This window comes from Dendrobates tinctorius, unplaced genomic scaffold (genome assembly GCF_039654945.1).
Source record: "Dendrobates tinctorius isolate UK_male_01 unplaced genomic scaffold, ASM3965494v1 ptg000133l, whole genome shotgun sequence".
Taxonomy (NCBI): domain Eukaryota; kingdom Metazoa; phylum Chordata; class Amphibia; order Anura; family Dendrobatidae; genus Dendrobates; species Dendrobates tinctorius.
Genome location: NW_027361801.1, coordinates 14600825 through 14615198, shown reverse-complemented (window position 1 = coordinate 14615198; position 14374 = coordinate 14600825). Strand labels below are relative to the sequence as shown.

The 14374-nt window shown below is 43.5% G+C and overlaps 1 protein-coding gene across 4 annotated transcripts in view; it reads left to right on the top strand.

Moving 5' to 3' along the window:
• The first annotated feature begins 1377 nt into the window (after positions 1–1377).
• The window catches only part of MBNL3 (muscleblind like splicing regulator 3), a 210834-nt gene continuing 197837 nt past the window's right edge, over positions 1378–14374 (top strand). For 2 of the 4 annotated variants that reach the window (XM_073543495.1, XM_073543501.1), the window contains exon 1: positions 1380–1854. The gene's annotated coding sequence lies outside the window, so the exon portion shown is untranslated. Of the gene's footprint in view, positions 1855–14374 lie in introns of all 4 variants that reach the window. The other 2 variants (XM_073543498.1, XM_073543499.1) reach the window with 2 other exon arrangements.

Genomic DNA, 14374 nt, shown 5'->3' with positions numbered 1-14374 from the left:
TGTTACAAACGCTGCCATTTTCCTATTGTTTAATTATCGAAATAGTCACCTGCCACTTTCTCTTTCACTGAAAGCAGTCACTTTCTTCATTTTACACACTCTCACCTGTCTATTAATTGACAGATCATTTCTCCGGAACACTAATACCCATATCAGCTATTATCGGCAGGCTCCATTTTATGCCTGAGTTAGACGATCATCTTTTGCTGCCAATTGTTCGTGCTTGTTTATCAGTCACCCCCAAATCTACCGGCATAATTCAGGAGATTTCTCACATCCTACTTCAAATGTTTTGACTTTATAATACATTTGAGAAGAGTAAAAACCATCCCCATTTATTTCATGGTCTGTATGCGGATCGCAATGCTCAAAGCAGCCGTAGGTCTCCTGAAAGCAAACCTAGGCTATGTTCACACGTTGCGTTTTTTGCTGCATTTTTTTCATGCAAATTCTATGCTGCGTTTTACAGCACCAGCGCAGTCTTTAAGAAATCTCTTGCACACATTGTTTTTTTTTTTCCTGACTCATTTGGATAACTGCTGGGTTTTTACAAACTGCAGAATGTCACTTCTTTCAGTGTTTTTGCAGCATTTTTTCACCCACAGGAAACAACGGCCAAGTGCAAAACTGCAGCAAAAAGCGCAGGTATCAGTTTGTGCTGCCTTTTTGGGGCAAAACCTAAGGAAGTTGCATCATGGTTTTTTTTGCTGGGGGGCATTAAACTTTATCAGCATGCACAAGAGGCAACAAAAGCGCAGCAATAAAAACGCAGCAAAAATAAAGCAAAAACCTGCGTTTTGCGAGCAGCTTCTTTACTACCTGCTGAAAAAAAACGCAGCAAAAATGCAACGTGTGAACACAGCCTTACAGTCTTATCTGTGTCTATGAGGCTGGAAGATTGCACTCCCTTTGTGAGCCATGAAATGTGCGATTTCAAGTGTATTGGAAAGTTGAGGAACTTTTCCTGTTAAAATGACTAAAACTTATTGTTATGTGAGGGTCGTGCTTTTCCCTGCTGCAGATTAGGGACCATTGCTGTGGGGGGTGGGTGACGTGAGGACACGGTGACACAGCGTACGCCAAGGATGAGACAACAATTGTATATATTGTTCCTTTTTGATGGAAAGGAAACGCCACAATCTGTTACCAGGGTCATTCTTCACTGCGCGGCACGTGCCACCTGCAGCTTTTTCCATGAACTAGCGAATTTGCTTGCACTAATTGCACCGTGTCACCTTTTATTGTGCTGGCGGATTGATTGTGCGGATCTAGTGTAGGTTTTAGCTATGTTGCTATGGCAGCAGCCAGCCTGAGCTCCAGAATACGACACAGCTCCCAAAGGCCATTAGGTGCTCTGTTTTGCAGAACGTACCAAGTCGCTGCAGCAGAGGGAGACAGGAAATGGCTTAGGACAACTACGTTACGGATTTCGCAGCAGAAAATTACATTTTTTTTCGAATCTCCCCGCGGTTTCGCTTTAACCCTTTCGAAAGCGGATATCGTTAGCCCCCCCACTTTAGCGACTGCGTTTAACCCCCTGCTTTCCCTGGACTGTGAGATTTTTTTCTCTCTCTGCCTGCTTGACATTTTCCACCCCACAGCTGCATAGTTCCATCCCAGATGCACGTCCCAGCAATGAAGTTATGTACGCGGGGCGTGCTTTAATTTCGTTATGCCTAGTGATTTTCGAGAGCCAGGCTTTAAAATGGCGGCATTCATTATACACCCATGCTAAAGCCTCACCCCAGCACTCTGTCTCTCTCGCTTAGTGCTGCTTCTGCTTTTTTCCCATATGGCATTCTGCAGCTGAGGATTGGGTCTTCTGGGGTTGCTGGATCAGCATATAAGCCTAAGGTAAGCCAGGCTGTCATTCTGCACCGCAGGCGGGGGCATCAGATCTGACGTGCCAGTGGTGGGCACGGTGGCAATTTTTACCCCAGGGTGTGAGGGCAGCATGTGGCAGCGAGGTCTACAGTCTGACCGGCAGAGTCATCTGCTGATGGCCACCAGGATGGATTTCACCCTCATCCTCTCTGCATAATTTGGAAAGTGGCTTATCTTGTCTCTCACTCCTAACCCACAGGTTAACTGCAGTAATACTGTTTGCCTGTAAACTACGGATTCGGCGTCTACGCTCCATATGGTTCGCATTAACAATAATCATATGGAATTAAATAAAAGTATACGACGTTCATCTTACTACTTATGTACTTGTTATTTAGTATTACTCATAGTTTATGTTTTATTATCCTTCTTTATGACCTTTGAATCTTCTACCAGTCTGTTCGCACCGTCACGTCTCGTTTTTCTAGTATTTTCCGGATTCTCCACACACTGCGCGCAGAAGTGTGAATATTATTGATGCCTATTTACTAACATTGATACATTCTTATTTATCTGCACAGAGTTTCTCCTTATTGCAACATTGAAAAGTTACTCACCGCCTCCTGTAACAAATCATTTCCTGGGCGATAATATGGCTTTCACCTTGACTCTGCAGAAACTACATTATTGTTATTATTTATAAAGCGCCATTAATTCCATGGTGCTGTACATGAGACGGGGGTTGCATACAAAGTTATAGATATCGTTACCAGTAAACAAATTTACAATGACAGACTGGTACAGAGGGGAGGAGACCCTGTCCTTGCGGACTTACATTCTAGATAACTGATTACTTTGGAGGGGGGGGATTTTTTTATTTCTTTTCTTTCTTTTTTTTTCTCTCCTGTGAATGTTATGCCTAGGTTCAGCGTGCATGCGCAGTGTGGCCGGCAGTTCTCACATCTGCACTGTATTCTGCCTGGAAACAAAGAATGGGATCCTGACTAAGGTGAAGCTTTTGCATTGATTTTTAACCCTTGCACTTGCTTGACTGTGTATATTGCAAGAGCAGTTGTGCCGACGCAGACCTCAGCAGGTGTGGAGGATGCCCGTCAGTGTCCCATTAGATTTGGGTTTATGAAAAACGTGCCCAAGTGACCCTTCGTTAAGTCTTAGAATCTGTCTCGGAATAACTACGCTCTGCCAAAGATGTTCATGCTTGGCGATATGGTCTTCGTCATTGCACGGTATTATAGGATCGCAGCGGCATTACGGACGTTTACTAGAAAGTTTTACTTATGAGAAAATTAAAATGTTTGTGGGAATAAAGAATGATTTGCTTTGCAAAAATAAAATGTTAATTTGCCAAGTCGCATGTAGGGGCGCAAACGCTTCCATGCAACTTGTAGTTCACAAGGAGATGACAGCGTCCTCCAAGACCTCTTCAGCACTTCTATTGGTGATTGTGCAAATACATATATATATATATATACTGCTCAAAAAAAATAAAGGGAACACTAAAAGCTAAAAGTTGGATTAGCAGTGTCTATATATATATATACAGTATTTATATATTTATATATTTCTTTGGCTACACTTGCAAAGCATGGGCAGAGAGTTGAACTTGACAGTGCATTATACAGAATAGAACAGCTTTCTCTTTGTTCTACATTTTAATTTTGTAATTATTGTTCTTTTTAAAAGAAAAAAAAAATGCTATGATTTGGTGTTTCCTAACCATTGCTGAATCATTGTGAGCTTGTGCTGGTGTCCAGTTATCCTGATGATCTCTCTATAATCTGTGTATCTGGTCTGTCGCAGCACAGCGGTCACGCTGCAGACGATGATTTCTCTCTCTTCTTGTTCTATCGTTTTTTTCTTCTCTCCAATATCTAATGGTTTTATAAAGAAAACATATATGTTTATCTCAGTGTAAAATGTTTTCTCAAGATCTCCATGTATCGAGAATGAAAGCAGATGGCATCCTATTACTCCTGGGACTGAGCTATATAAGTGCCGTCACTACACTATATTCTGCAGCCGCTCATCATATATTATATACTGTGCATTTAGTATTGGACATTTACAGTTCTTTTTAGGCAAAGATACAGGAGAAACTCTATACAATCCAAGATTGCAGGCACGCCACTCCTCTTTCTGGCAGCTTGTTCAACAATGGATCAGTAAAGTGTGTGCAGATGTAGCAGAGCTGAGTTTGTCATTGGTAATAACTATAAGGACACGTTCAGTATCTGGTCAGTATTTTACCTCAGTATTTGTAAAACCAGGAGTGTGTGATAAATCCAGAAGTGGTGACGGGTTTCTATTATACTTTCCCTCTGATTGTTCCAATCTCGGCTTACAGATACTGATGTCAAATACTGACCGTGTAAAACATGGCCTAAGATTATGCTAGCACTAGGGTATAAAAAAATCGGTCCCATTCTCATCAAGGAGAGCGAGATGATTTTTTCTCACTGGTCATCCATGTGCTGTCCGTATAAAATCTTTTTTTTTTTATTCAGCAGCTATTAACCATTTACAGTTTCCAATGGTACAGAATTGTAATGTATCCATAAAAATCAGATGATAGACTGATGGTCCGTATGTAGTGCGATTATTTTTTTTCGCATGTCGAATCCAGCTGAGAAAAAAATACACAGATCAGTACATTGGTCTGTGTGTAATCCATCTTCTTATCAGACTGCACTCGTCCAATTTATACACTAGTGTGAGCGAGTCCTGATAGCAGTAAGCACTTCCCTGAGGCACGTGTAGTCGATGCAACACCGCATCTCAAGATGCACTGACGAGGGAGGTGCGCCCGAGCAAGGAAGCTACCGAAATGGACGGTTATCTACCTCCCATACTTGCGGAAATATGATGAAAACAAACTCACTCGGGGTCCAATGCATTGATTAAAAGTTACAAACTTTGCACCATTTGCCTTCTATAGCCTCTATGATGCAATGTCTATTACTGGCTGCTGAAGGAGCTAACTGAGAATCTATCAGTGAGCTCCTTCTGACAGCCCAGTGGGAGTCTTCTAAACTCTTTTAGGGCAGTTTCACACGTCAGTGTCTCCGGTACGTGTAGTGACAGTTTTCTCACGTACCGGAGACACTGACACACGTAGACACATTCAAATGAATGTGTCTATGCAGATGTCAGCGTGTTTTCACGGACCGTGTGTCTGTGTGCAAAACACTCTGACATGTCCATTTTTGTGCAACAGCACGGATCACACGGACCCATACAAGTCAATGGGTCCGTGTAAACACGTAACGCACACGGATGGTATCTGTGTGCTGTCCATGTGCTGTCCGTGTGCGATCCTTTAAAAGTCAAAGGGTTAACAATGAAACATTGAAAATAATTTTTCAAAAACACGGACACACGGACAGCATAGGACAGCACACGGATGGTACACACGGACATACGGATAGCAAACGGATGTCATACGGATGGCATACATATGCACACAGACACGGATAGCTCCGGTACCGGTTTTTCCGGTACCGGAATTATCTGGACATGTGAAACTGCCCTTAATCTGTCTTTTTCTGAGCGCCTCCTCTCAGCTGACTTATGACCACAGACCACATCAAGGTTGAATGTGCAGGAAAAAAGAAAGATAAAAGAAAAAAAAAGTGCAATATTTTTAAAGAATTTTTAAAAATTATTTTTATCTTCAAATACATGCGTTTAAGTAAAAAAAATATATATGTATATATATATATAAAATTTGTCATTTATTTATTTTTTTGTCATTTATTTCTTTTCTGAGGCCTGATATGGTGAGATATATTTACATCATTTTCTATAAGAAGCAGTAGCGCAGCGACTTCATTCTCCGACAGCAGCTGTGAGTGTATGTATGGCCGCACAATGTGGCGTCACTCGCTCAAGGCGAGACCTTCGCTCTCCCCCAGATCACAGTCCTGGCTCGCTGAAGGTTATGCTGTTTGCTCTCTCCAGCGCTACGCTATATGCATGCATCATTAAATACTCATGACCATTCATTAGTTAAGATCTTTTCCCATGTAACTAAACTTCTCCCAGGATAGACGGTTTTCTCTTTGGAAGTAGACATCAAGTCTCAGCTTGAACGTTAGCATTTTATGTCTGTGACTCCTCCTAAAAATGCTACTGCAGTGTATGGGACTTCAGAGGACAGACGCTTCGTATGGAACCGGGGGGGCTCAAATAGGGGCCGCACAAACTTCACTAGATAACATATGATTATCTCATTGCCTTCCTTTTGTGTTATATTGTCCATTTATTGTGCTATTATTACAGATGTAGCAGAGCTGAATTTGTCAGTCAACTGATTTTTTTTTTTTTTTTTCTCGTTCTACTTCTGGGCGAACTACCAGAATACAGACTGAGCTCTTCTGCAGTGGCAAACACAGCTCTGCTATATGTGCAGTTTTGCTGCACTAGCTATACATGAATCATCATCTCTAATTTTGAGCCATAGATTAGCATGAACGTGACAAAATTTACATCTAGAACAGTTACTTAGCAAAAAAAACGCATATTTCATGATTTATTACAGCAGCATTGTCACAATGAAAGGACATATTAAACTTCAAGGACATGTTTCCAAATCGGGCACCGTCCCTGACAATCCATTCATTTAGCTTTTGTGAATCCAACGTTTGTTGCCAATCGCTACTTTATACAAAATATGCCACAGGGATATACACAGGGAATATATGTATATATGTATATGTGTATACACATATACACACACACACATATATATATATATATATATAATGTGTGTATATATACAAGTCTGTCACTTTATATACTTTAAAACACAGTAGGCTGTGTTCACATGATCCTTTTTTGGCCCAATTTTCCAAAATCAAGCCACAGAAAAACAGTAAAAGAGGATCTGTCAACAGGCTAAAAATTAACACTTTTTGATCTTAGTTGATTTTTTGAGTAATACGGTTTTTATTTTTTTCAGTTCTGCCATACGGCTCCAGAGATATGGGTTTATTTATTTAGTGATAATTTTTATGATCTTTAATACGCAGCCTAAACACATGCCCCCGAGGATCAAGTGAGCCGCGCCCCTGAGAATCACATGAGCTACTCCCCCTTGTAAAGACTATAAAAATTAGCGCTAAATAGAAACACCCATATCTCTGGGAAGCAGAAAAAATAGAATATGAGCAAAATCTGGCCACCTAGTGACAGGTCCAGTTTATCGCTGACAACTTGCGACCGGCGGCAGAAAATCACATTTGGAAACATTTGCACTGTCACAGTGACAACAGCGCAACACAACTGGTGACAATGCACCAGCATAGGAAGTATGTACACCCCATATTGCAATGTTGCGTGAAACATGTTGCTGTGTATAGCTTAGGCCACATTCAGACAATCAGTATTTGGTCAGTATTTTCCATCAGTATTTGTAAGGCAAAACCAGGAGTGGAACAATCAGAGGAAAAGTATAATAGAAACATTTGCACCACTTCTAGATTTATCACCGACTCCTGGTTATGGCTTACAAATAATGATGGGAAATACTGACCGAATACTGACAGTGTGAACGTGGCCTAGTCTTACAACAAGCCATTAATATCAGATCAGTGGAATTCCAACTTCTCACTCCCTCACCAATGGCTGCTTCCCTTCCCTCCATTCAGGGGTGGACATACCATTGGTATGCAAAAGGACCCATTTCACCTCCAAAACTGATGGAACTGGGCATTATGATGAGCTATGACCTATTGGATGGCACAGCGCCAACCATTTTTCAGTGGCTATGCCTGGTATTGCAACTCATTGCTGCTCAGGCTTATTCATGAGAATGGGGGCAGCTGCGACACCAGGTACCGCCACTACAAAAAGTATGGCAAGGGTTGTCTGTATAGGGCCGGGATCACACATGAGAGGAATACGGCCAAGTCTAGCATGTTAATACCTGGCACTGCCGTCCCAGCACTCTGGAGCGGAGAGTTCAGCTCCATGTATTGCTATGCGGCCCCACGCTCCACTCCTGAGTGCCGGCGCCGGCGGCAGTGCCAGGTATTAACATGCGAGACTCGGCCGTATTCCTCGCATGTGTGATCCCAGCCTAATTGTTCACTCTGGTGGATTTTTTAGGCAGAAGCTGGGAACAATTTTTCTATGTGAAATACTTCGGTAAGAAAGCACAAATTTGTGACACCCAGAGGTAAAGCATGGACCCATATGTTTCTAGGAATTTCTCGGATCTTTGTTAGCCTAGATATTGGCCATATTTCTACAATTTCTGGTGTGTTGCATTCAAATTAGTACCAATGGCAATTCATTCTATTTTTTTTCTCATCACTGAAATGCGCCATGTCATCTAAACTGCATTCTGAATCATTCGTGATTGTATCCACACATGGTGCTCTGCACATACTGCGCCTCGATTTCATAAGGAGGCATAAAGAAGATCATGATTATGATCATAATTCATTCACGATCAGCAAGGATATTAATGGTAAGATCTTTGAAGATAAAAGTGGCTGTTCAGAATTCTGATATTGATGACTTATCTTTAGGGTATGCCATTAACTTCAATGGCCACTGAGCTGCAGTACCCAACAACTACCACTATAGTGTATGGCACTATGGTGCTCCAGACACCGTGTACTTGCAGCAGCTATGGGCACAGCTAACAGCAGACCAGTGTGTGCCTAGGGTGTTGGACCCCCACTGATTTGAAACTAATGACTTATTCTAAAGTTAGGTCCTCAATAACCTAGTCATGGACAACCCCCTTTGGGAAAAAGAGTTTATTGATTTTACATTTTTTTGGTCCATCTTTAAACTGCATCTAGCATCACTAATCATTTATTATGGAATTCAGTAAGGAACCAAACTCTTCTGACATATCATTGCTGTACTGCTGTATTACAGAAAACATTGCTGTACTGCTGTATTACAGAAAATATTGCTGTACTGCTGTATTACAGAAAACATGGCTGTACTGCAGTATTACAGAAAACAGTGCTGTACTGCTGTATTACAGAAAATATTGCTGTACTGCTGTATTATAGAAAAAATTTCTGAACTGCTGTATTATAGAAAACAGTGTTGTACTGCTGTATTACAGAAAACATTGCTGTACTGCTGTATTACAGAAAACATTGCTGTACTGCTGTATTATAGAAAACAGTGCTATACTGCTGTATTACAGAAAGCATTGCTGTACTGCTGTATTACAGAAAACATTGCTGTACTGCTGTATTACAGAAAACAGTGCTGTACTGCTGTATTACAGAAAACATTGCTGTACTGCTGTTTTACAGAAAACAGTGTTACACTGCAGTTTTTCAGAAAACATTGCTGTACTTCAGTATTACAGAAAACATTGCTGTACAGCAGTATTACAGAAAACAAACAGTGCTGTAGTGCAGTATTACGGAAAACTGCTGGCTAAGAATGAAGTGATTAAACAGAGTCAGCATGGGTTTGTAACTAATAAGTCATGTCAGACTAGCTTAATTTCCTTCTATGACAGAATCACTGACTGGTTGGATCAGGGAAATGCTGTAGATATAGTATATCTTGACTTCAGCAAAGCATTTGACAAAGTATCTCACACAATCCTTATTAAAAAAATGACTAAGTATGAAATGGACAAGGCAACTGTTAGGTGGATTCATAACTGGCTGTTAGGCTGGTTTCACATTTGCATTTTTTAGCACAGCGCATCGTGCGCATCCATGCACATGCGCCATGCGCCCCTATGTTTAACATGGCGGGCGCATGGTCTAGCGTTTGCAGAGTTCGAATGCGTTTTCGTGTGCATGCATTTTTTGTAGTGTGTGCCTAAGCACGCCAGACGCAACCTGTTGCATTTTTTATCCATCCAACCTGTGTCAAAAAAACGCATGCGCACACTTGCACATGGAATGCGACAAAATAACACATTACAGTGTATGGGAATGCAGACGTGCACATGGGCATGTGCACGCCTGCGTTTAAAGTTGCATGTGTTTTAAGAGTTAACATGGCTAGAAACTGGTTAAAACGCATGCGCCTATACAAAGCAAACGCATGCAAAACGCATGATGCGTTTTTTGCATGCGTTTCTATTGCGCAGGAAGCACAGCGCTAAAAAACGCTAATGTGAAAGTAGCGTTAGTGATCGGACCCAAAGAGTGGTCATAAATGGCTGCACATCCAGTTGGAAGAATGTCTCAAGTGAGGTACCACAGTGCTCTGTCATGGGCCCTGTATTGTTCAACATCTTTATCAATGATTTAGATGAAGGAATTGAGGGTAAACTGATTAAATTTGCTGACGACACAAAGCTAGGAGGGATAGCTAATACTAGAGAAGAGAAAGAGAGAGGATTCAAAAAGATATCAATAAACTGGAGCAGTGGGCAGCAACTAACACAATGGTTTTTAACAGAAAAAAATGCAAAGTACTACATCAGGGCAGTAAAAATGACAAAAGCATGTCCAGAATGGAAGGAATAGGGCTAAGCAACAGCACATGTGAAAAAGACTTGGATATACTAATAGATCACAGACTGAACATGAGTCAACAGTGTGATGCAGCAGCAAAAAAGCAAATACAATTCTAGGATGTATTAAAAGAAGCGTACAGTCTAGATCACGTGAAGTCATTATTGCCCTCTACTCCTCTTTGGTCAGACCTTATCTGGAATACTGTGTCCAGTTTTGGGTACCACATTTTAAAAAAATACATCAACAAACTGGAGCTAGTTCAGCGAAGAGCGACCAGAATGAAGAATGGTTGCAGGATTTGGGAGTGTTTAGCTTGCAAAAGAGAAGATTGAGAGGAGACTTAATAGCTGTCTACAAATATCTCAAGGACTGTCACATTGTAGAAGGATCATCTTTATTCTCATTTGCACAAGGAAAGACTAGAAGTATTACAGAAAACATTGCTGTACTGCTGTATTACAGAAAACATGGCTGTATTGCTGTATTACCGAAAACATTGCCGTACTGCTGTATTACAGAAAAAAGTACTGTACTGCTGTATTACAGAAAGCATTGCTGTACTGCTTGTGAGAAGCATGGGGGAATAGTGGATGAGGGCAGGTATATCTCGCCCAGATACCTCTCCTATGTGGCCTAGTCTGGTCAGTATCTCACCTGGTGACTAATGAGTAATGGGAGGCGGATATAAAAGGATGCCAGGTGGTGTGTTAGTTGCTCAGTCTGGGGAACACAGAGAGCATGTCTGTGTGAGCGACACTTGTGAGTGAAAGCTGTGCTTATGGTAATGCTGGTTTGGTTGGCTGGGAGAAGCCCTCCAGTTGGTAGTTAGTATGGACCCTGTTTAGTTAGTGCCAGAGAGGCAAGGATTTGTTTTATGTTTTATTTCCTATATGTTTTGCTTTCACCTAAAATAAACCTGACCCAGCGTCAGTTATGTCCGAATCCCGGCTGTGCACCTGAGTCTCATGCTAAACCCACGTGACCTTTGACCCCAGCAAAGGTGATCCCGGAGAGTTTTATCACAAATTGGTGGAGAATGCGGGCACCACATTGAAAGCATGAACATGGAGGATGTGGTGAAAGCGCTGGTACAGTCCACCGCTGTCCAGCCAGAAGCTAATCGGGTGATGATGGCCCAGCTGAAGGAGTTGGTGAACATGACAGCTACAGATCGTTCGCTTCTCCAGCAGGTGGCGCAGCGCCTGGCGACCTTATCTGAGGTTAACCAGGAGGCCGATTCGAGAGTGATTCACATGAGTCGGTACTGGCAGAAGATGACGACAGAAGATGACGTCGAGGCATACCTGACCACGTTTGAATGGACTGCGGTGCGTGAAAAATGGCCGAAGGCTTGCTGGGCCGGTCTGATTGCCCCGTTTCTTTCCGGTGAGGCCCAAAAAGCCTATTATGACTTAGAACCTGAAGTCACGCAGGACTTTGACAAACTGAAAGCCGAGATCTTGGCCCGGCTGGGAGTGACGACCGCTGTCCGTGCACAAAGAGTGCATCGATGGACTTATCAGCCGGATAAACCACCGCGGTCACAGATATTCGACCTGATCCACCTGACGAAGAAGTGGCTACAACCCGAGGTGCTGACGGCGCCAGAGATCATCCAGAGAGTCATCCTGGACAAGTACCTGAGAGCTCTACCGCCGGCCCTGAGGAAGTAGGTAAGCCATGGAAATCCAACGACGGCAGATCAACTGGTGGATAAGGTTGAGCGTTACTCCATGGCGGAAGGACTCAGAGACGACGCTACCCCACCTCCGTCTTCATCATCTCCACGTGGAACCGGTAAGACTGTTCCCGGAAGTAGTGGAGAAGTAAAAATCCCTAAGACAGTGGGGGAGGAAAACGGGACTGCTTGCACGGTGACGCCAAGAGTAACAAACTTTGGTCTAGGCAAGGGGCCTGTTAGGTGTTTTCGTTGCCAAGAGATGGGCCACATCGCTGTGAACTGTCCGTTCACTACTAAACCCATGCAGTGCGACGTCACAGACTCTAAAAAATGCATGTCTATGGTTGCCCAGATAGTGAGTGTGAATGCCGGTCAAAGTAAGGTGGAGAAACACCTGTGTGATGTATCGGTGGATGGGAAGAAGGTGGTGGCATTGGTAGACTCGGGAAGTGTTGTGACTCTGGTGAAGGCCAGTCTGGTGTCAGCCCCGACTGGACCATTAGACAGATTTTCTATAACATGTGTGCATGGAGACACCTGTTCATACCTCACCGAGGTCGTATGCATTTCTACTTCCTCTGGGACGGTGCAACATAAAGTGGGACTCGTCCCCGCGTTGTTGCATGATGTGATCTTGGCCCGGGATTTCCCCCTCTTCTGGTAATTGTGGGAGAATAAATTGATACCCCAGGGTAACAGTGTACGTGATTCCTCTCCCAGGGCGCAGGTGGGTCCCGAACCCCTGGAGGAGGTTCCCCAGGAAGACTCTAGTGATGAGTCTACTGGAAATGACCTTCAGTTCCCGTTTTCGGTCATGGCGGGGGATACTGAGGAGACCAGGGAGGAGGAGGGAGCAGGCAGCCGTCCACCTCCCCGTTTGCCAGATTTGGAAGTCCAGAAAGATGACTTCCAAAGCGAGCAAATAAAGGATCCTACCCTTTCTCAGGCTAGGACAAATGTAAAAGAGATAAATGGGGTACCCGTAGAACCTGGTACTAGGCTGGCATATCCTTACATGGTCCTGGAGAATGATTTATTATATCAGATAGAGAAAAAGGGGAAAGACACGGTGCAACGATTAGTCGTGCCAAAACCCTACCGGCGGAAAGTGCTTGACCTGGCCCACGGACATGTGATGGGAGGTCACTTGGGAGTCCAGAAAACCATGGAAAGAATATTACACTGTTTTGTTTGGCCAGGCATGCATCATGATGTTCGTGTATATTGTGAGTCTTGTCAAGACTACCAAGCCTCTGCGCCTAAACCCCGGTTCTGTAGCCCTTTGGTACCCCTGCCTATTATTGAAGTCCCGTTTGAGAGGATTGGGATGGATTTAGTGGGGCCCCTTCCACGGTCTGCACATGGACACCAACATATCCTGGTCATTGTGGATTATGCCACTTGTTACCCGGAGGCCATCCTTTTACGTAACACGGCCACCAAAACGATTGCCAAGGAACTGGTGCATGTGTTTAGTCGGGTCGGTATTCCAAAACAGATACTTACCAACCAGGGGACTCCCTATATGTCAAGGGTAATGAAGGAGCTATGCAGGTTGCTACAAATCGAACTATTACGCATGTCCGTGTATCACCCTCAAACAGACGGGCTGGTCGAACGGTTCAATAAAACTTTGAAGCAGATGCTGAGAAAGGCGATAGACAAGGATGGGAAAAACTGGGACTATGTACTTCTGTATTTGCTTTTTGCCATTAGGGAAGTGCCCCAGTCTTCCACTGGGTTCTTGCCTTTCGAGTTATTGTACGCCCGATGTCCCCGCGGACTGTTAAACGTCGCAAAAGAAACCTGGGAGGGTCAGGTCACTCCTTTTAAAACAGTGATAGATCATGTAACACAAATGCAGGACCGTATTGCGGCCATTATGCCCATCGTCAAAGAGCACATGATGCAGGCTCAGGGAGCACAGAAAAGAATCTATGACGGGGCGCCAAGATCCGTATGTTTGCACCCTGAGATAGGGTGTTGATCCTGGTCCGCACGGCCGACAGTAAATTCCTCGCAAAGTGGCAGGGCCCCTTTGAGATTAAGGAAAGAGTTGGTGAGGTAAACTACAAAGTGTATCAGGCAGGTAAAAGGAAACCTGAACAGATTTATCACGTAAATCTGATAAAACCCTGGAAGGATCGGTCTGCCTTATCAGCGGATCTGGCCCGGCCCGTCTGCTCGCATACCGTACCGGAGGTACGGATTGCAGAGACTCTCTCGGAGCGGCAAAAGACTGAGGTCAGGCAGTTTCTACTTCACAACCAAAAGTTTCTCTCTGAAAAACCCGGGCAGACTACTCTAATGAAATATGGCATCATAACGGAACCTGGGGTCACCGTCCATGTGAAACCCTACAGAATCCCGGAAGCACGCCGTGAAGCCATTTCCCAAG